General features: G+C 37.6%; 1 long non-coding RNA gene across 1 annotated transcript in view; it reads right to left on the bottom strand.

Annotated features, from left to right (window-relative positions):
- Positions 1–14,614, bottom strand: part of LOC121961179 (uncharacterized) — a 55,035-nt gene extending 40,421 nt beyond the window's left edge. Inside the window, exons 1-2 of the long non-coding RNA XR_006107030.2 lie at positions 14,362–14,614; positions 13,406–13,473 (exon numbers count right to left, since the gene is read on the bottom strand). This is a non-coding gene — a long non-coding RNA (uncharacterized LOC121961179). The remainder of the gene's footprint in view (positions 1–13,405; positions 13,474–14,361) is intronic.
- Between the last annotated feature and the right edge of the window lie 9,473 nt (positions 14,615–24,087).

Raw genomic sequence — 24,087 nt, 5'->3', positions numbered from 1 at the left:
GCTTAATTTACTTTAAAACTTTATGGTTTAGTAGCTGCTTTGTGTCTTTGCCCGACTGCACTTCTTATCCCACCTGTTATCAAAGTGACAAACTTCCCTTTGGGCCTGAGCACCGACACACACCCACACAGAGACAGTGGGTGTGATGAGATAAAATGAGTTGGGAGAGATGAGACAATATGATTTCAGAGGCATGCGGGAGGAAGCAGCAGCAGGTGACTCAGCTCACTGAGGCGTCTAGCTAATATGTAAATGCAAAGTCTTAAGAGCAGAACTTCTCGTTGTTACTCCTGTCTCCTCTCTCATATATATAACCAAACACAAATACTGTCAAAATAATCTGTACAAGGGCAGTTTCCTGGTGTATGGGAGATTTATGCCTTCTCCGGGGAATATTTTTGAAAATGTAGTATGCCTTATGTTCTGACCCCTCTCTAATTACTCTGTATCTCTGCAGGTAGGAATTGATATTTGAATAATTAACCAAAATGTGAAAAGTACAAAATCTACATATGTAACAGGATCCACAGTAAAATGTGTGTAAAACAAGAGTGTTTATGGAAAATACAGTTAAAAAAAAAATTAATTTTCTTTAAGTGAACAATTGTGCAGTGCCGAACCGAGGCAAGTATCCCCTGGTAACAATCCCCCCGCCCCTTAAAAACACCCATTATGATTCTTATTATTGTCTTTTGGATTTATTGTATTAATTAATAACAACAAGAAGACTTATGAGAAATCAACACAAATTAACAACTTAGCTATCCAACATGGGAGTTGAGTTCTTCTTGTTTTTGTACTGCACCATAGATGGCTTTGCCTTTTCATTTTCACCCACTCTACTGCGATACATTTTAGATTAGTTTTAAATTCAGTGGAAGTCAACAGCTGTTAATTTTAACTGCAGTTTGCAATGTAATGCAGTCTGAATGTCTGCATGTTTGGTAAGACAGTAATAGCACAATGTTATTGCTAATTGCTAATTACTTATCAAATTTAGTAATTATAGTAATTATCTAAACATATTTCTCATATTTCTTATGTAAACATTTGTACATATGTCATTTATTTTCATTTCTTATCCAACACATCTGCTTTATATTTTTCTGATATTTTATATTATGTATATATATTTTCCTTTATATATATATATATATATATATATATATATATATATATATATATATATATATATATATATATATATATATATATATATATATATATAATTTTTCCTCCCAATTTCCCCCCAGGAATCGATAAAGTATCCTCAGTCTAAATGAGTATTAATTGTCAAACAAGATAGTCTTACAGTCTGTGCTTAACTGTTTTTGACGTAAGAAATTGCCAAATAAAACTGTACTATATAAGGAGGTGTTTAAGAAGAGGAATAATGATTTTCTGGCCTGCTATTTCAATAGTGTGACTCATATTTAGACAAAGTAATATAGAGTAAATTATTTTAAAATGAGATACTAAAATGAAGGCATAGAGGCTGAGTTTTAAACTTAATTTCCCGTGCCAGAATATTGCAATTTTTATTCAAATGAGCTGCGAATATTCCTCCATACACTGACTGAAAACATATGAATTTGTCAAGACGATGTCAATAAAACTGTTTGTCAAATGCTTACAGTTAAACAATATTAGGTGTAAAAGAGGTAAGGTGTGTGTCGGTGTTGGATAAAGCTTACATATGGTTGTATAAATGCCCCTCAGACAGGTTTCAGTCAGTTTTAGCTTTAAACTCTTGTCGGCCGGTTGCAATATGTCTTCAGAAGGTTTATCCTTCAATTTTTTGTCCTTGTGAAATATTTATGTGCACACTTTTAAAGCAATTGAAGAATCCAAGAAAATGCCCAAGCCCTAAACAGATATCAGAGCATTAATGTGATATCTACAACATATTTTTCGCCTCAGATTCCACAGCTGCTCTCGTGTCTCCGAGCCCCTCAGTGTCCGTCTGTTTAAAGTAACTGCTTCTTGGCACAGAGGCAGACACAGTGAATATGAACAGAATAAGCTTCCAGACAATAAAAAGGCAGCACATCAATAACTACTGGGCTGGGCTTAGCAGGGGGGCTTATTGGTTTAATTCTCAGAATACACCGAGAAGGGAGACTGCATAAGAACAAACAACTGAAGGGGGTGTTCGTATGTGTTTTTGTGTGTAAGCTTGTGCTCCGAATCCATTCTCCCATCTTTTTCAACACGTACAGCAGGCATAGAGCAAATATTAGCACTATATCTATTGGGAGGCAATCTGGCTGTCACCATATTGTTGGGTCTATTTTTTTTTGTTTTTCTTTTAGCAGAAGCATCAGTAAACAGAGCTGAACAGACACTGAATGCTGTTTTGCTACTCTAGGAGAGGTTGTACTGGTAATGAGCAGAGAGTTCAATGGCTTCCCTCCTTACTGCCGCTGTGCCTCCGCTGGCTTGTGCAGCGTACTGGAACAATGGCATCATTCGCGTGTTGTTTCAGTTGAATGTCATTTTGTTTAGAGTGTTAGGACAATGAGCAGAACAGCATGCAGGGTGGCATGTTAGAGTACAGTAATCCCATTACTCCTGTGTGGCAGCTAATCGCCCTCTATGTTCCCTTTTTTAATTCCTGCAATCTGCTTTGGAATTTCATTTTCATGCTGGACTGTACTTGTTGCAGTTTTACTCACATTTGTTACATTAAGCAAACAAATGTTTCTTTTAAGAGAGACTGTTAAGTGTTTCGTAAAAATAAAAACATCTCGACATGTGAAGACGTTTGCTAGTAGGACTGAAACAAAGGAATGTCCTGCAAACACGTGACTACGTTAAAAATCATCATTTAAATGGAAATACGCACCCAGTCATCCTGCTTTGGACTTCTAACCAATAAGAACACATACGTATTGGCAGGGCTATGGCTACAACTGAGGAGTCATGCCATCTGTAATATCAATTTTATAGTTTCTAATGAGGTTAAGGTTCAGGTTTAATATTTTTTCTCATCTAATTTTGACTTTTTCATTGTAAAACTAAAGTGGCATTTCGGATTTTCCACCAGGGTTGCATGGTTGGAATCAGACCACAATCTAAAGAGATAACATTGAAAGAAACATTATTAAATTATTACTAGTCAAATGTAAAATTTTGATTTTTTTATACTGAATTTAGTTGGTGGTTCTTCTTACAAGGGTTGTTTTGGGCAAACTTGATGGCAATTTTTCTAAAATTTTGACCGTCCATTACCATCCAGCATAGGGGTCAACACAAGACCAGAACAATGTGTTATGTTGATACATTTTGCATTTGTTGCTTTCAAAGTGGCACTAGTGATGGTTATTTTGTGTAGTTTTGTTGTTAAACCTGCACTTGCTTCTAACACAATTGCCAACAGGGAACAATTTCAGCATTTATTTCGATCTGTGTTTCTGACCATCTCCGATATTCCCTTTCCTTATTGTTGTTTTGGTCTCCACCAAATCCTGAGGGGAATATGCGATTCTTTAGCTACTAAACGCTTTGCTATGTTCACCAGCTAGTTGCTAACTTTGTCTTTTAAAAGTTCTGGGCTGGGCACGTTGTGTAGAGTCTCGTTATTAGAGCTTTTTGCTGGAAATGACAATGATAAGAGCGGTGAGAGCGCACCAAAACAACACGCTCAAAAGTTCTGTAGTGCTAAGGGCAGCGATAATTTTTTGTGAGTCAGTCATTACAACGCCTTCACATTACACAGTCATTTAATTCAGTGTAGTATGTCGGTATCTGACACAGAGGCAAATGACCACGCCCCAGTATTTGATGAGTTGGGAGTGAGATCAGACTGAAAGTGCCACTGTACTATATAAAGCCAGTGGCATTTATACTATGAGGATGTAGAGACGCCGAAATACAGAAGACCCACAAATACTAAATAATCAGAGCAGATTGGCCTTTTTCAGTAAGGGAACTAAAAGAGACGCGCTAAAATGGAGTGTTTCAGACAGAGGGAGATTACAGGTGTTCCAGCAAAGACAGCATAAAGCATGTCAACATGTTCTGGTAGAAAACCAAAACACAAGAATGAACCTGGAAATGAGCACAATAGATCCTCGTTTGTATATTACTTACAAAAGTAACTTTCCTCAACTCTATGACAAAATATTGTAAAGAATGTGAATGATGCCAGCACGTGCATATACACGTTGATTATGCACGTGCCCCCCCCACACACACACAAACACACACACACACACAGACGGGGACATCTTGGTAGAGTTGTCTCTGTATTCTTGCCCTGTTGAACGGATGACTTTCCCTCAGTGATAATGTGAAGCCTCTATCTGAGGCGGGAGCGCTGACGTCTATTTGATCTATAAATCATGTTAGGCGAGGGGTGGGGGAGGGGGGTGTAGTGGGGGGGTTGCAGTGAGAGCTCAGGGTCGTAAATCTCATTACCTGAGACTGCTGCCGACCCCCCCGCCGCCTCACCCTGTCCTCAATCTCTCCCATTATCAGCTGACCTTGACCGCCGACGCAGACACTTACACTCAATCAGGGCTGCCGAGGGTGTGCGTGTGTGTGTGTTCCTGTGTGTGTGTGAGCGTGTGTTTACCTGTCATATTTGTGTCGTGATATTTGGAGCCCCCTCCGCCCCCTCCCTATCTTAAATGAGGCCCCGGGATTTTTTTTTAATGAAAATATCAGTTTGTTCTTGCTCCTGTCATCTTGTCATCGGCTTGTTTGTGTCGAGCTTGTCTGTCACTCTCTCAAAAGTGCACACACACACACTTTACTCTCAAATATCTGCTTATTTTCCCCATCTTCTGGGACTTTATAATCAGCATTTCTGTTAAACTAAAAAAATATGCCTCATTTGCTCAATATAGAATTAGTAACACAAAATAAATGAGAGCACCTTTAAAGGCCAGTGGTGCTTGATTGATAAAATGATAATTTATAATCAGAAATGACCTATACACTGAACTTTGGGTAATGAGTTTTTTCGTTTGTCGTATAGGTTAAGTTTCTCGCATAAAGCACAAAAATAGATCTCTGACTTGTGATGAAGTTTTTTTTACTCTGGTTACTGAACAGATTGCTTCTGTCCTCAGTTCAGGTTTGCAGAGTCACTTTCCAAGCTGCTGTATAACAGCTAATGAACGCACACCTGTAAGCACTCCATGGTTCATTTAAAGTGTAATGAAACACAGACCTGTGACAGTGTAAACCTCATGCTTTAACCACTACCTGTCTATCAGAAATGTACAGCAGAATATGCAAGTGTTCATATAGCAAATTGTGCATTAATTAAATGTTAACAATTCATTACTGGAGGCATAAATCAACATTATTTTTAGCCATGTCAATGCCGTGGCTTTATAGATGGCAACATCAATCAGTTGGTTGGTCCATCACTTTGGTCTTAACTTTGTACAGACATTCATGTTACCCTGCAAAAAATCTCTGACTTTGGTGACTTTTGACATTTTTGGTTTCACGTAAAATGCCTTGCCAACAGAATGGATTGCCATGACATTTTGGTACAACACTTTTCTATGCACATATTAACAAATGACTCGAGAAACTTGATATTTGTGACTTGCTTGACTAAAACTGATTAATTGACTTTGACTGACTTGAGGCTTGACTTATGACTTGAGACACATGACAAGAAAGGATTTTTTCAATGAAATAAATGTATATTTGGTGGAGTAATTTCTAGTGAGTTGTTGCGGCAGCCTATTAGGTCTCAGCAGACCAGAAAAGGCCAATGCGTGAGGCAGAGATCATGGAGAGGGCTATCGCGTTTATAAGACACAACCACCACAACATCCACCTTCAATCATCACAACACAACCCACGAAAAAAGTTATTTGAATGTCTTTTTCTTAAGATAACTTGTTAGCTTATTGGCTGCTCAAACATTAGCTTCCTAGATTATCAGAATTTAGCATGACGTGACTTGTTACTTGCCTGAACTGAGCAATGACTTGACTTGTTTTGCTTAACTTGTAGCGGGGACTCATCACCTTTGGATGTCAGCATACTGGTGTTAGCATTCAGCTCAAAGCACTGCTGTTCCTACTATAAGTACAGCCTCACAAAGATAATATCATGGTTGGTTAAATTCATCAAGGACATCAGATCAGGTCTACTGATAGGAAAGCTTTTACTTAAGAGTTGTTGTTTTCCTGGTTGTAAACTCAAAGACTGGCTGTTGTGCAACTAATTCATCAAAATGAAAATCGAAAATGATAGTGTCTAATGTCTTCCCATAATTGTTGTGTAAATTGGTTGAAAAGCCTAAATTGCAGTTGTTGTCTCCTCCTTATATTTATATTTTAAACTTTGTACAACCTGCTTTGGCAGCACTGTATTAACATAACTGTTGAGGCCAGAAAAGCTAATTTGAATTTGAATTGAGAAGCAGAATAAGAGAGGAGCACATTCAAACAAGAAATATTCTAATTACATGGCATGTGCTTTTCCAGCTGCATGCTGCTGTTCTGTTTTTCATAACAAAGTGGTACATTACTGTTTATAAAAGCAATTATTCAGTTCAACTTGCAGTGATTTTCTGCTTTGTGCAATGCTAAGCAACACTTCTTTTCTAGAAATAACCTCAGCATCTCATAGCAACTTGATTAAAGAGAGAATTCACCTCAAATTTAAAAATACGTATTCTTCCTTTTACCTGTAGTACAATTTATCAGTCTAGATTGTTTTACTGTAAGCTGCAGAGTGTTGGAGATATCAGCTTTAGAGATTTCTGCCTTTTCTCTAATATTGTAAAACTACTTGGTACTCTGCTTGTGGTGCTCAAATTGGCAAGAATAAAAAAAATAATACATTTAATAAACTTAACAGCAATGACACTTTCCAGAAATCATGACCTGGTTACTCAAGATAATCCACAGACATTGTTGTTAGCAGTTTCATGTAGAAACTATTTCCTTTCTAACCAAGTACACCTGCCAACTGTATCACTGTGCAGAAGGAAGGGTGCATCTACTGCTAGCTCACCTTATTACTGAACTGACTAACTACAGCTCAGCCATGGAGGACGCCATTAATGTTTTCATCTCACTCTGTCACAAGCATGAGCCTCTCATCTATTCCTTCTGCACGGTGATACAGTTGGCAAGTGTAGTTCCATAGTAAGAAAATAGTTCCCATATGAAACTGCTCACAACAAGGTCTTATCTTGACTAACCACGTCATGATTTAGGAAATATGACATGGCTTTTGAGGTTTTCAGATACCACCGCTATCTCCAACACTCACCAACTCACACCAAAAACATCTAGTTTGAGAAACAGCACAACAAGTAATAGGAAAAACAGGAATTTTTGGCATTGTCCCTTTAAACTCATAACTTTACACCTGCTGACATCATTAGTTGGATCTCCAATCAGCACCGATGCAACGAGCGCAGATGTAGAGAGAGAACAACGGCCAACAATCACAGCTCGTACTACAAGAATGTTTCCTTTTTGGCAGCATCACGTACAATACTTGGCAAAACTTTGACAAACAAAAAACAAAAAGTCCTGTCCTGGTCACATAGGGTGAAATGTGTTTTTGTTGTGTAAATCAAGCCTCTGGCAGTGCCCTTGGTTTCTGTGCTGACTGGCTGAGATCTCCTACTGCGTTTTGACGACCAGCATCAGTGAAACAGACATAATGAATGTTAGACTTCCAAACAGAGTCTGGCGCCGCTTGCAGTCTCCATATTTCTCACACTTTCTGTCTTGTTGTTTGTTTCTCTCCTTCCTCCTCCACCTTCTCTCTTGCTTTCTCTATTTTTTCTTTTCTTGCTGTTTTTCTGCCTCTTGCTCCTCCTCTCACATGTAAAAAACACATATTGCTATTCTTATATGCCATTAAAAAATCATTCTGCATAATTTCATGCATCACTTCAGGAACATAGTAGCTTGTCCTTATGTAATCAACTGTAATCTTTTTAAGAAACAGAAGTGATTTGACTGCTGACACAAAAAAAATCATTTAATTAGAATTAATCAAATTAAAAGTAGCCTTGTGCATAAGTGGTGATAATTCAGTCTGCAGCCTCTTCCTCCTTACATCATTTCTTCAGCTCTGCTTCCTCCAATGCATCTTAATGGGTTTTCATGCCCGGAGCAGATTCAAGGCTGGAGCAGGAATATGCTGCATTGTGGTATATATCTGGCTGGTTCAATAATAACTCATATGACAACACTCTCAGCTATCACACAACCCCCAAACTGTCACTGTTCCACCACTGTGCCTTTGGGTAGACAAGTTCACCCTGAATAATTTAGCCACAGTAGTCAGTGAGCGCGTTTGCCCAGAGGAAGTTCCTGAAAAGTACATCATGTCTACCCTGAGGCACGATTCATGGCACGGTGACAGCTTCAGTCGTGTCTGAGAGCTGAGGATGTGGACAGCACTAATCAATAGTAAATTTAGGTGTATCATACTGTAATAGAGGACATGACCTGCAGTGTGAGAGGCTCTGTGTTCACCAACACTAACAAGGAGGTCAGCACAATAATACTACAGTCATAACCATTTCACCTGGATGGAAATGTCACACTACAGCTGATCGGCACATATAAGGCTATCGGGGGCGATAATTATAGTTCACACATCAACATTTCTGCGGGTCTACGCAGAGACGGCTATCTGTAGGTAACACTCACACCTCCATAAATTTCAGCAGTGTATCATACTTGTACTGTGTAGAATCGTTTGTTAGTGTTTTATTAACTGAAATTTGAAGCGCCTGTGGGTTGAATTTGAAAGTTGAATAATTTAAAAATTGAGCTGCAACAGTATTTTCACTATACAATAATCATCTCAGAAAATATCACGGTATACATTATTACACAATTAATGTTATTATTATCAGATACTATTGGCCATAAAAGAATGGAAACAGAAGTTTGGTTTTTTTTGTTGAAAAAAAAAAATTATAATTGAAACATTACACTACTGTTTTAATGGAAGTATGTTTAAAAAGCCAGTCCAGAAAAGGAGATGCGCATATGAAGGAGAGATTCTCCATCTGATTGATTTTTTTCTCCAATACCAGAGATAAGAAAATGTATATGGTATGATAACTGTCAACTTTGATGTCACGGTATACCTTGAAACAGGTATATCGCTGCAACTCTAATTAAGAACGACAGTGTGGTCCACACTATTCCCCCCTTCCCCACCAGCCTGTTCTCTCTCCTAAGACATAAAATACCAGCACTTTGTCAGTGGTGGTATGAGTTTGCCATCTATGTTCAAAGTTTAAAAAAAAAAAAAAAACGAAAAAAGACTGTTTGCATTTAAAAAACAGAAACTTTTTAAAAGGACTCAATGTTTGTAACAAGCGTAAATGAACACGCTATCCCTGAGTTTGTAACTGCAGTCTGCACTCCTAATAACCGGGTTTAAAAAAAACCAAATAAAATAAAAATAATAATTTCCTGTGTAAAACTATAATTTTGGACTACTGTGTCATCCTGACCACCACATATAAAAACTGTAAATTACAAAGTGTCTTATGTGAAGCTAAAAGCTTTATCATGTCCTGTAGGTGTCAACAACAAACTGAAAAACAGCTATTAATATTTACTCGGATAAAGCCTTATACCACTTTAATGTTTTCTTTTTAAAATACAGTCTCATATCACCTATTATATTCAGTTTTAAAGCCAAATAAATAGCTTTTTTCATTACATCATTTTCGCGTGGTCCCATGTGAAAATATGCACAGTGATCATTACATTTACTCGATCTTTTCATTAGTTTTTTTTCCTCCATATTTGCCTGTTTAAAGTCACTAGAGCCTTCTACCAATCCCAGCACACACTGGGCAAAAGGCAGGGTACATGCCAATCTCTGGTAATATTAAAAAAAATAGTATAACTTTATTTGCCTTTTGTCTCCTCCCTAAATCTATCTGTCTGTCTCTCTCTCTCTTACTCACACACATACAATCACACATGCACACACACACACACACACACACCACCAGCGTCCTGTTCCGCTCTGCCAGGCTCTCAGGACCACCTGAGGGTACCACATCACAGGTTTGTTTTTCCTGTATCTGCTCCATCAGAGAGGAGCAGGCCTCATTAGTGTGTGGCCCCTGTAGGGTCCTGGGGCCCCTAAACCCACACAGCCAACCTCCAGTGGCCCCATGGGCCCCGAGCCCCAAACACAACAAATCACTGAAACAAAAACGCGTGCTAGCATCCCTAATGCCCAAATCTTTACACTTCAAAAACACAATTATGCTAATGCCAGGAATCATTTGCCATTCCAACTCTGATTTAATGCGGCCTTTTAGTGGGGAAAGCTAATTAGAGGCTTTAATTAACATGTGCGACACAAACTGAAGAGAAGTGCGAAGGAGCCTGTCGATCATGGAGGAGCACAGCGAGAGCGGTGAAAGAGGGAGAGTGAGAAAGGGAAGTCTGAAAGCTATGCAAATGAGGCGAGGGAGCGCCACGGGGAGGCGTGGATATCTGCCGCTACAACGGTTTCTGTAAATATCACCGTGACCCGTAGACAGAGTGGAGTCGGCTCATTAACACAGATTGGAAGGTGTCACCAGAATTCAGCCCACGAGGGTCACTACTGATACGATGCAACCTGAGCTCAGCGAGGGTACCATCATTAAAACTGTGACAAAACGCAGGATTTAAGATCAGGTCCTGAAATGCAAATATTTCATTCCAGGCACATCATCTTTTCCTGTATAACTACCTCAAGGTGGTTGGCCCGGTGCACTGCTGGACACTTACTACACCTCTATACTGCGCCTCAGAGCTGCAGATACATATATGCTGCCTGAATGCACACCATGATTGCATTTATAGGCTTTTCATTAACACAGATTGGAGTGTGAACTCTGCACAACACTGCATTATTGTTGCACAACTTGAGCTCAGGATATCATCATCATTACAACAGGTAGATCCGAACAGATAGTGAGAATAATCACCTTGGCATTTTTTGCAGCACTGCAGTTTTTCCCTTGAATATAAACTGGGACACAGAAAATAGGAAATTGAAACAGAAGATTGGGGCTGAAAATAGGAAAAGCCAAGGAAATGTACTTATTAACATCTAAGCTTTTTATTTTGTTTTCACTTAGATTTACATTTTCACAAACTTCTGCTGCACAAGGAATGCATTTTAATATCTAATATAAAGATGTTTCAGGGCTTTATTCATTTCTCAGTTTTATTGGTTAAAGTACTTTTTGTGCCGCCAGTTTAAAGTGGTTCTTTTTGAGATTTCATTAAAGCACATTAGGCAGCTGCAATGTAATTTCCATACTTGATCTATGTGACAGTGCTGCTTAAACTATTACCTCTTGATTAGTAAATTATATGTTGCTTAACAGTTTCAGCCGTTTTCTATAAAATCTTTTCCATTTTTAAAACGGTATGTGAGGTCATTATGGAGTGTTTCAATTAACTTTAATTTGTTTTTGCACATTTAATAAAGTGAACATTTCCCTTCTATAGCTGTTTACATTTTTAGTCTAAAAGCCACATTATTGTTTAGTTGACTCTGAGTCAACAACCTGCTTTCACTGAAAGTGTCTACTTTGTCTGTAAAGGCTATGTACTAAAGGAAAAAAGTCATTATTGCAGCAGTCTGAGTCTCGGCAGGCAGAAGTCACTTTGCCTCTACTTTGCTGAAAGCTCTCAGCGTAGAAATCGGACTACATGGCTTCAATCCTGTACGGGCACTACAGGGTTTCCTCTTGGGGATCAATGCAGCAGCAGGAGAGTGAAAGAAGGAAGTGAAAAGTGCAGCTTCTCTGATGGTTACATGTGTAGCCACTTTAAAATTCATAGAAAGAACAGTCCGGCTAAGTCCAGGGTGAGGATTACAGTTTTGCAGTATCGATCGTCATTCTCGAAAGTTTCTGACCTTTTTTTCACTTGGCTGATGTATTTTTAACCAATCATCCATACACTGTAGGATTTCCAATATACGGATAAAGTCAATAAATAACATGCATTAACAAGGGCATGGGTTTCATTTCAACACTGGGGGGTACGATTATGAAACTGGGAGGTGAAATCATGAAATCAAAACCCCATGTTATGATGAATGTTATTATGTAAATGCCTTGAGCGTCATACCTATTGGGTAAAAATCGATACAGCATAGTATTGTGGCATTTTGAGTTGCAGTATTGTATCCATACACAGATGTCACATATTGCTTTTTCTTATTATATAAATTATTAATACTGCAAATACAAATTAAACTTTTGGTAGGCCACTAGAATAACAAAATCCATTCCCTTTTCAATCCACTAGATACATTTTGCTGCAATAAAAACTACTGAAGTGAGAAACATCATCTTTAAACCGTTACCTGTTTAGATAAAACAGATGCTGACATTTTTTTTCTTTGGTGACACAATTTACAGATAATAAATCACAATATATGTTATCTTAATACTCAGCACATCACAAAACATTTAAAAATTGCAAAAATGTTGCACTGTGACCTAAGTATTATGGTAATAAAGTATTATGGGGCCTCTGGTGATTCCCACGCCTAATCATATCCAAGGGATGATGCCAGTATATTTGATTAAAATGCTATAAATGCTATGTACTCTATACCAATAATGTTCCCAAGCAAATTGGGGTTATGATACAGCCTGACTATTTATTGTTCGCTCTCCAAACTGAGTATCAGAGAAGTCACTGCCAACAGAAACTAAATATTTGCTGCTGCTGCCACCTCACACTTAAATTATCCAACTGACTCAACATGATCTTTTATTGTGAAGCAGTCATGCGCATTGTGCTAACCGACAACAGCAATCAAAAATTGTGTCTATAAAACAAGACATTTTCTGCATTTCTTTTTGGTTAGAAGGCCAGTTTTACAAATTGCAGGGAGTAATGAAACAAGCCACAGTTAACCTCCAACTTTTCAGCATGGTAACCAAGTTTACTGTGTCCTGATGAAAACTACATCCCCTGTTTGGAGCGCGAAATCAGTTGAGCTGTAGTTGAGGCTTTTATTGACTGATCTCTTTATAAAAACAACAGGAGTTTGTTTAGCAGGTACACCAGCTGCTCTCCTCTTGTATTTCTGACTGTCTAGTGTTGTGTTAAATCAAACTTGCTGTCGCTAAATCGACTAGGACTGAAATCTTTTAGGATTTAACATCTCATTCTGTTTTTTTTCTGCAGTAGATCATGTTTAAATGAGCTCTGAATTGAAACCTTGAAGCCATGACCAGAACAAGACTGTTATAAAACACCATAAATACACTCAGGACTCACTTGTCTTGTCATTTTTAACACACTGAATACTGCTCACACTTCATAATGGCTGATCTAAACTTTGGGCTACCATCCATCATTTCAAGGATCTTTGTTATTAATCTTTGATAGGAGATAGTAAGAGTAGTGAGGCTCACCTCTGTGCTCAGTCTTCTGAGGTTCAGTTGCAGATAACAGCCTTCACAGCACATCATGTCCTCTTGACCTAAGGACAAATGTATAGGAGAAAAACAGTAAGAAATTCAGTGGGGTTATTTTCATCTCATTCACTGGACAACATGCTGTTTACAGCCTAGAGGTAAAAATATTTACATGGTCAGAGTTTCAAAATTTGAACCAGCATTTGTCCCTAAATTACTTAAATGTTTGGATATACTATAAACTACAATACTGTGCAAAAATAAGCTCCACAGATTTGTTGTTTTAGCAAAGTTGCAATGAGGATGTTTTCTTTAAAAATCTCAGTCTCTTTGTTAGGATACAAACAATGAAGAGAATATGTAAAATGCATTAAAACACAAAAAAAACACTGAACAAAATGGCTTCACCATACTGAAGTCAATATTTAATGTGAAACATGGAAGTGTACAACAATAACAAAAGGTAGCTCAAACAATCAATATTGAGCTTTGGATATGTCTTGAATGCACCCTAACCCTAAATACTCCAGAAGATTGGTACTGTAAATCTCATAATGTCTGCCATAGATAATTGAATATATGCTAAGTGGAAAAGGATGTCATCCTAAATACTTGCAACTTTAGCCTGTTGAAGTTATTCATCAGTATTCTGATATATTTTAGTACTGTATACATATCTGCTGTTTAAGATGAAGGTGGCCTTAAACGTTTGCACAGTACTGTACTTTACTGTACTGTACTGTACTTTAACGTTTGGGTTCACTTACACAACTCTCCGTGTTTTTATTTAGTTGAAGGAAGCCTCAACAGCGGGTACACCTTACTTTACCTGGCTAGTAGCAAACAGCCACTAGCTGAGGCTTTAGCATTTAGCTGCTAAAGCTACAGATATGCTTTCACAAGTCGGTGGAGACCAAAAACAGACGCATAAGGAGAGTGAATCCCGAACTTACGTTCACCTTGTGGCGAGAAACACGACGCCAAATGAAGCTAATGTCGCTCCTTGTCTGCTGGAAATGTTAGCACGCAACTGCTGGCAAACTGCCGACTTAATCTGAAGGATTCATATCTTGTTTCTTCTTCCCAAAGGTGGCCGAAAAAGTGAGTTACTGCTGGTTTAAGTTTGATAAATCCAAGAGAAGCTGTCCGACGCCTGCCCTCGCGTCCTTCGGTATAGACTGTGACGTCATCACGTAAAGTCTGCTCGGGAGGAGACTACAAGAATCTACTCATCTGTCCCATTAATCCCATATGAGCGGTTTTTGTTTGTTTGTTTGTTTGCTTGCTTGCTTGCTTTTGCCTCTTAACTAAATGATAGGCTATACATGTATTAGGCCACACACATTCATATACAGAAATGTTTAGTTTATAAATAAGGACTCATGGACGGATTATGAGACAATGGGCCCCTGGGCACAGATATGCAAAGGGCCCCGCCACCTCTCCTAGGAAAGAAATTTTGTGGTGGGGTTGTGTCTATTTGTAGTCATAATGCATATTTTTGGGTTTGATGTGTCTCTGTGATCATTTTGTCTCCCTGAGGTTGTTTATTAGCTGGCACCAGGCATCATTATGACCTCAAAAAGACCCTGGAGTCTTATATTGGACAGACATTAAATTTTGGTTGGAAAGAAAATAGAGATGAAGATATTTAAACAATGTTAGAATATACTGCAGTGTGGCGGTTGACTTTGTAACGTTTTACTGTAACGTTGTTTGGTTTACCAGGTGAGCTACTGAGTGCCCCTTAAACCAAATATCAACGTCAAACAACGTTGGTGAGCTTAGTTGTGACTCTTTGAGGTAATTTTCTGTGGGGTTTTTTTGGTGGCTTTGTGTTGCTTATTATTAATTTTGTGTCTCCTTGTGGTTGTTTTGTGTCTCTTTGTAGTCATTTTTGTGTCACTTTGTAGTTGTTTAGCTGACTTTTGTAGTTATTTTGTGTGTCGTTGCAATTCCTTGCATCTCTTTCTGGTCTTTTTGTGTTTGTTCCTGGTTTTTACATGTTGAAACCTCTTGTGGGCTGGATCAATTATGGATTTGGACAGCCCTCAGCCCTCCTAAACATACCGGGAATGCACCTGCAGAGTGCACAAGTTAACAAGTGAATTCTGGCCATTTGGATTCAGCCACTGATTATAAAAAAATAGTGAATTGCCATATTTTTAGATTTAGGATTTAGAAAATTACACTAATATGCCTGATGAGGGCGCTAGAGCCTCAGCTGCCACACTTTTGATCTGACAGCTTCAGTGTTTTCAAGTTAAACCAAAATGATGAACAGTCTGTCACTGAACTAACCTTGGCTCATATTCTGTCAATTCAACTCAAACTTTTTAGCAGCATTATTCACGTTTTTTAACACCTCACTGCAGCATGGGTAGCTACCGTACACATCTGCAGTCACGAAAAACAAGGTGCTCTTGTTGAGACACTGCCTGAATTAAAAATGCAGCAGGGCAACATGCACATCAACTTCAGAGCATCACTCTCAAGGTCAGTGACTATTAAGTGGATATAAAATATGTTCGTCACTAATATGATACAGCAGAAACTTCTTCGCCTGAGGACATCGGGGAGAGATGGCAGTGCATGAGATGAGCTCATACTGAGCCTACAGAAAAACCTCAACAAATCCCTCCTGTCTTCAAAAGAACAAGGTTTAAACAAGTGGTGGAATGCACCTAATTTTATGTACTCAATTACAATTTAGAGGTACTTGATATTTTCATTTTCATGTTACTCACATACTACTTCACTACATTTCAGAGGTAAATGTGTACTTAATGCCATTCATCTGAGACAGATTAGGAATTTACATTTAACAGATAACCTCATAAAATACATTGATTAAGATGAAACAGGAGGTTTACAAAATTTTAGGCTTGTGACTCTTAGTTGGGGCCCCTTCTTGTGTTTCAAATTTATCTTATGACCCTTAGGGGTCCGACCCTGACCTTTGGAGCCACATGGGTTAAACTTTTTGCAGAACAATACATTGAAATGCTCTGAAAAGGGACTGGTTTACATGAAAAACTCAGATTTTGTCAAAACATGTAAACTACTTGATATGTAATTAAATGTTGGTAAAAAAAAAACTGTAAATGTATTTGTGTCAGAATTTAAAGTGCAAAGTACTCAGTGTAAAAGGAAACAACTCAAGTTCAGTCAATTTTAAATCTTAAGGCAGCCCAAAAAACTGGCCATTTTAAATTTAAACTTAGAAATGGTTCAAAACAAATATTTTTTTAAATCAAATAAACATGACCTTATTTGACTAAAAAGTTTATTTGTTTTGAATAATTATTCAAGTCAATTTAACATTTTAAGGCAGCGCCCACACCAACTTTTTAATTTTAAAACAAGGTTTTTTACCTAGTTGTTTTTTTTTTTACATCTAACTTTGTAAAATAGTTAAAATGAGTTGCAACTCAATCAGCTACAATAATATAATGAGTGAGCTGTAACAACTAGTCATTTAGTTTATTAAAAAGAAAATAAACTGTTAACTTTTGTAACAACTGATTAATCATTTCAGTCATTTTTCAAGCAAAAAAAAAGTTTGCAATGATTCACCTTGCCTTTTCAAATTCTGACAACTTAAAAATTAAGCCCAAACACTAACTTGTTTTTCAAGTTAAATCAAATAGTTTTACAGTGTAGAATGTGAGGATTTGATGCTTTTCTTTGTCATATGTTACTTGAGGAAATATCTTTGAATCAAATCAAGCAATTTTGATATGTCACTTTGGGCTGTGGATGTTTGATGGGTGTTTTCTTTTTTGTTATTTCATAGACTAAATGATTAATGACATAGTTCAGAAAATAATCTGCAGTTTAATCAATGACACCCCAAAAAATGTAAGATTTTAAATGCAGTACATTGTATTACATTCAGTTAAGTTAGAATTATTGTTTTTTTCTTGTATTGTTTTATGACTTGAAATCTGTCGGTCTTGACTTGGGAATTGGCTTGGTACTTAAGTGCAAAGACTTGGGACTTAAAGTCTTTGTCCAGCCTCTAAAAAATGAACGTAAAAAAAAAAAACACGTCCAGATTAGGGTTATGGATCAGCAGCGTAGCAACACTAGTTCTGTTTTAAAAATGTTTGTCACCCATAAGCTGATGCAGATATTTGAAAAATGGGGTCTCCACCTAAGTGTGCACCTATATTTGTATCTGTCCCGAAAAAGCAATAAACTCAAAGAGAATTCTCATTATGTCAGTAAACAGTATTTCATAGCGCTCATGAAGAAATCAATATAATGTAGAGAGCGACAGGGCTGAAAAAACAAAACGGTAGTGTTGCTGAGGTTGGCATCAGAGGGGCCTTTATAGTGAACTTGATTAAAAGAAAATTGCTTTCAAGTGCTCTCAGCAGGCTGGGAGGTTGAGTGGGAGTGCTCTTGTGTGCAGCGCTGGTGGAGTTTCACAAACTAGGCTTTCAGGGTGAGGAAACAAGATGAAGAAATGTTTTGAAACTGCCTGAGGACAAAGAACGAGGAGGCACTGGTGACATTGTGGCGCAATATTACCGCTATTATCATTTTCAATACGTTTTCATTTACATACCACTTCTGAGACTGGTGAGATGAAATTCATTTCTGTCCTAAATTATTTCATTATTTCTCTCTAACTCCTTGTGATTAAAGGAGATTGGGCTGCTTTTGTTGCTGGTTTTAAAACTTTGAATTTATTGTCCTTTATAATTTAACTACGCCTTTCTGTGCCATAAATCAAACATTAGCATTTAAAATGTGTTGCATTTCACTGTAAATATGAAAATGAAGCAAAGGGAATATTATATTTGTGTGTGTATGTGTATGAATGCATGTGGAATAAGGGGGTAAAAATAAATGAAAAAAATGAAATCGTATAATTGTGGATTTTATCTTGTTAAGTATTCACCTGACAGGAGTGTCAGATGGATTGGGGTCTTTAATTTAGGAACTGTCACATTTGTGTAATTTATTCCCTCTTGAATTCAAAATGACATCAGGAGATCAAATCCTGTGCCTGATTTCCATGAAACGTTCACCTAATTGGCTTTTAAATTGTGGAGCGAGCACTGGTGAATAATTTAACTACTTGGTTTTAAAGTAGTCTGACTCTGGTGAGAAAACTATTGGAAATCCATTACCGCGCAGGGTTAAACTTTGATTTTTTTTTCAAAGAAATATAATTTGCATTTGATTTAAGTTTTGTTTCTCACCCATCTTTAAAACCTCTAGGCACGCATGAACCCAGAAGCAACAGGAGCAACACAAAGAAAATAAAAAGACTCACATATACTATATTTAAGGTTTTCTTACAGCATATTCGTCTCTGTGTATTTGCTTTCTAGGTCAAATGGATCAAAGAATCTGCATATAATGAGAATTATTCATGGCGTCACCTCTATGCATTGGGTTTACACACTCATGTTGGAGCACACTGTAAACACTGGTATCTGAACATCATCCGAAATTCATTTGCATATGCACTGTAGTGTAGCGTAATAAACAACAGACCCGGAGAGATTAAACTACAAGTAGTTTTCTAAGTGAACAATGCTACATGAATAATGTGCCTTTTACCTGTACAGGTGTGTTTGTTCTCTTATCATTCCTTGCTGTATTGTGTGAATTTTGTTTACATTATTAACAATTACATATAAATAATCATAAAACATAATTTAAAAAATACTCTAATTTAATTAATTACTATAATTAAAATGTTAACTAAACTACAAAGAGCTTTAGTTGGAAATATGATTATTTGCTTTATATGAGAATATTGATGTCATTTCTGTTCCATTACTATAGAGCTACAGCCAGCAGCAGGTTAGCTTAGCTTCGTATTAAGGCCCCGTCTACACTAAAAATTGGACGAAGCTGACATGACATCACCCACTGGTTTGTAATCTGCCATTTTGAAGCCTTAAGTCTGGCATTTCAGCTGTCACCATCATGATTTTTGGAGCCAGAAGTGACCATATTTGGATGAGAAGCTGGAGCTGGGGAAACAATGAGGTGATCTAGATTCATGCATGGCCTTTGTTGCTGTGTATAATGAGTATACACTTAACAACAACAGCGGACTACCACTTTGCATAACAAAGTGTTGGTACTGCCTTATCTAATGACTACTTTACACTTAAACATTGCACCACTTTAGGGATGAACAGAACAATATTTTTGTTCCAACCTCTTATACAGTATACAGTCTATGGTTACACCTCATTGTTTGTTATTTAAAGTAGGCCAGAAACAGCAGGTCCACGGCATCACTTTTATGTTGTCCACTCAATGAGCTCCTTTATCCTTAAATTGATCACGAATCAATGGGGATGAGAAAAAAGGTAGCATGTGCACCTCACTAACTTTGTGATGAGGGGAAAAAACTGCTAAAGATGGCAAACGTGCTAAGTTATTTTTGTGCACACAGAGATATTTTGTAAAAGGAAGGTTATGTAGACAGAATTATTTCTTAAAATGAAGGGGGGAAAATTGGTAGTTTTCAAAAATATCTGTATGCGTATAGACAGACTGGAAACTGGGGGAATGCTAACGTAGCTGCCTACCAGCACCTCTAAAGCTCACTAAATAACATGTTACACTTAATTTGTTTAATCCATACAAAAAGTAAAGTATAAGAATAAATTCCTGGAGTCTTGGAATGGTTTCCTGGCAAATACTCGTGGCCAAGAAATAGTCCGGCACATAATTCCTTGTAAAAACACAACTTGGTGTTGTGCTTTCTTTGGATTAAAATAACAACATATAATGTGTTAATTCTCTCTGTTTCTTTTCTTAATGCTAAGATAAGCTAACCAGCTGCTGGCAGTAGCTTCACATGTACTGTACAAACTTCTTCTAATCTCCCATTTTCCCCAAATATCCAACTCTTCCTTTAAATATTCAACATTTCAATCCAAATTTATTTCTGTTTGGAGCCACTTGGGTTTGGAACCAATCCCAGCATGCCTTGGATAAAAGGTAGGGAAACACCTTGGATGTGTCGCCAGCAGTTCTAACAGACACAAGTCATTAAATTTAAAAGGCTCAAGTCCATAAAATTGTTATATGTCCATCCAGACTCCAATACTTCTTTAAAGTTTGTGAATCTCAGAGATCTTATTTTGGGAAAAAGAAACGCTGTGAGATGCAGCTGACAGTCGCTCGCAGTGACTTGGCGTAAAAGACTGAACATGTAGTCCACAGACAGACACAGAGACAAGACGGGACACTTCAGTGACCACGTTCAGATGGGTGAAATCCCCCGGTCCGACAAACTCATCCCACACGATCGATAGCTGCTGTGACAACAGCCCCTCTCGTCACAGGCTGGAGAACAAGCTGTTGTGAAGGTCTGAGAATGGAAGATAGGCCCCCGGAGGGGAGGCTTGATTTACGAGCCCAAGTCAAGATAGAGGCACAGTCGCCCACGTACTGTGGACGGCCTTCCTGCCGCATCAGTCTCCCTCTCCCTGCCTGCCTGCCTGCTGCTGTACTTGTCCTCCCTCCAGTGTCTATTTGCCTGCCTGTTGACAGCTGAAATGGGCTGAAATGACATACCACCCAGAAGAACATTTCATTCTCTTCTTTACCTTCCAGTGGACTGCTGAATAGTGAAATCCTAAATGTCACCTTTAGCTTGTTTTAGCTATTTTTTTACAAACTAAGCCAGAAGGTGGGTGATGCTTGTTGACGTTAAGATAGATAATGCAAGAGAAAGGGCTAATTTCAACATGTCATGTCGCCGTCGAACCACTGGAAGAAGCAAACTAGTGACATTCAGGGGGTAAACTGTGCTGCGAGACAACACATCCACCCTCAGGTAAAAAGCACAATGCATTACTTTGTGGGGGACATATCACCTTCAGGCGATCGCACACACAGTGGTATCTGTCGTAGCAAACATTAGGCAGAGCAGAAGACAAATATTGTATCAGCTTCACTCTGATGGTTCAGAATCGGCTCGCTTCACTTTACAAAATGCATGTTTGCTTTTGAAAGTGAGCCAGTGGGACATTAAGATGTGTATTTTGTCCTCTAATTTAACATGTTTTCAGGTATAAAAGACACATTTTTGCATTTCAAAGACAGAAAAGAGATGCATTTGTATGTAAGTCTTTGATTTTCTTCAGACACAACATGTCTTATTTGACTATGGGACTGCAACAAACATTTATTTTTTGTCAATGATTAATCCGCAGATTCTTTTTTAGGTGAATCAATTAATCATTTGATGAAGAATCCCCATTGATCCATATACTGTACAAAAATATTTGTGGTTTCATGAAACAGAAAAAGGCCATAAACTACAATTTCAAGGCCCCAATTCCAATTTTTTGGTAGTTAGGTTTTTGCAGTGGGGTGCGACGAAAAAACAAAATTTGTCATGTTTGATCAGTTGCAAATGTTTAACGTAACAGATTTTTATATTTTTTAATTTTATCTTTCACAGCGCTCTTCTTACTGTCTTATAAGTGGGCGGGGCTAGTGTGGTTCATGATGATGTCACAAATTCCATGCATCAATCAGCATTTAGCAACATTTAAATTTTAATTTCGTGATAGTTGGTGGGTTGTTTGGTCGCTGTCAATCAAATCTGATTACAATTGCACCATCACAGTCCAGATAACGCCGGTAAGATGAATTTTGAAGTGTTAAACTTTTCCTGATTAACTTTTAAGAATTAAGAAAAACAAACTTAAATTTTTGCATATTTAGTCATGAATATTTAAGAGAATAGCAAAATACTTCAAATTTGACACCAGGCTTTCATAAATTTTAAAAACGATAGAAAATTAATAGATTAATATATTTTAATAATGAATAAATTGTTTGTCAATCGACTAATGGATAAATTGACTAATTGTTTCAGCTGTGTTTCACTAAAACTCTCCATCAAGGCTTTTAAAAAACTAAATACACTTATCACTTTTTGAACTTTGTTTCTAGAGTGGGAGTTGTTGTAGGAGTTTGAACATACTGCACTGTTGCACTCACTGTAAGCTGATGTAAGTAACAGTGATGGCTGCAGTACTTACAGCATCTTTAATGTGAAATACAGATAGAGACAAGGTATTTGAGGAACCTTTTAAAAGCCAAAGTGTGAGCCTGTTTAGCAGTGACCACACATTCAGGCAATATTTTAAACCCCAAAGTCCTTCCACTGTACAGTTGCACCCCCCACCTTCCCCTTTTTAATTTATCGGGCTGCTGTTGAGCGAGTGAAGACACCCTGCCTCCATCTCTCTCCTGAGCCATATCAATATTCATGGGTCTGCCGGGTGCGTTTGTGCGATGGCTGTCTCATTAGCCTTTGATCCCCTTGCGCGAGGCCTGTCGGAGCGTTGATGCGCCAACAACAGAGCAGCGTTTGAAGTGCAGAGAGAACAGCTGCTTGCATTGATCTCCATATACTTTCTTTGCCATCCACACGCACGTCCACACATACACAGATGCTGCCCACAGGCACATGAATACATGCATCTACTGTAGGATTACTTGGTACAGTCTGACCTCAACACTGCAATAATTGCAAGTGCATCCTGCTTATATCAGTTTAGAGTATGTGATGTGAAATACAGAGCTGGAACAAGATTAATTAATTAGTTGATTGCCAGAAAATAAATAGATTTTCATTAAAAAAAAAATATTATTATATATATTTACATCACTGACTTAGGGATTGTTGATCAGTTGTCACCTTGAGCTATGGAAACATTTTTCACCATTTTCACAAATTTTATAGACTAAAAGATGAATATATTGATCAGGGCTGGGAAATAAGCTTGACTATTGGTGCTTTTGCAAAATATATTTCCAAAATGAGATTTTTGATAAATAATCATCAAAAATTATCTGCAAGAATAGTCTGGTAAATTTGGAAAATACATCACTTTACTGTAATTCAGACTTTAAAACCAGAAAAAAACAGCTTTTTCAATATTATATCCAAATTCTATTTTTTTTAACCACAAGTCTAAGCCCAAATGTAGTCTCATATTACGTCATTAAAATATCGATATATAGCCCAGCCCCACGATTAATCAAGAAAACAATCAGCAGACCAATAATGATTCTAGTTGTTAGTTGCAGCACTAGTGATCTATATTAAAACTCTATGTGTTAATCCTCAATCATACAGTTAATAAGTGTCAGGATACAGTCTGTGATTTGTAAAATGACGGGCTGAATATCATTATTATATGTCGTCTCAATCAAGCTCTTTCGTGGAACACAGTAATCTTGTGCCATATGGTCTAATCAACAGGTATTATGCAAAACACACCATGCCTGAAATTTTCATAGATGGAACACATTTCTTTGAGCTACAGAGAAAATGATTCACACTGAAAATTAATAATGAGGCACTTCAGCAAGACAGGAATTCTAAGATACTGAATTACAATGCAAGCTGGAACAAAGCAGCAAAATGCTCCGTAACAAGCTCTTATTTGCTACCATTAGTGTTTTATACAGAATTACTTGCTGAAATCAAGAATATTTTGGTCAATCCAAATAGTCAGCTATATTCTGTTTTTTATTTGCGTTATATCATATAAACCAGCTTCTCTTTGTGAATCATCGACAGCATTTAGCTGAATATTCAGTGAAAACAGCCAAAAGGACATGACATCATATGTTATGCAGCCAAAGAACAACTATCACAATACCACTGGCAAACG

Source organism: Plectropomus leopardus, chromosome 22, assembly GCF_026936395.1.
Source record: "Plectropomus leopardus strain MGB_pleo_1.0 chromosome 22, ASM2693639v1, whole genome shotgun sequence".
NCBI lineage: Eukaryota > Metazoa > Chordata > Actinopteri > Perciformes > Serranidae > Plectropomus > Plectropomus leopardus.
The sequence above is the reverse complement of the archived record's forward strand: the minus strand, read 5'-3'. Positions and strand labels throughout refer to the sequence as shown.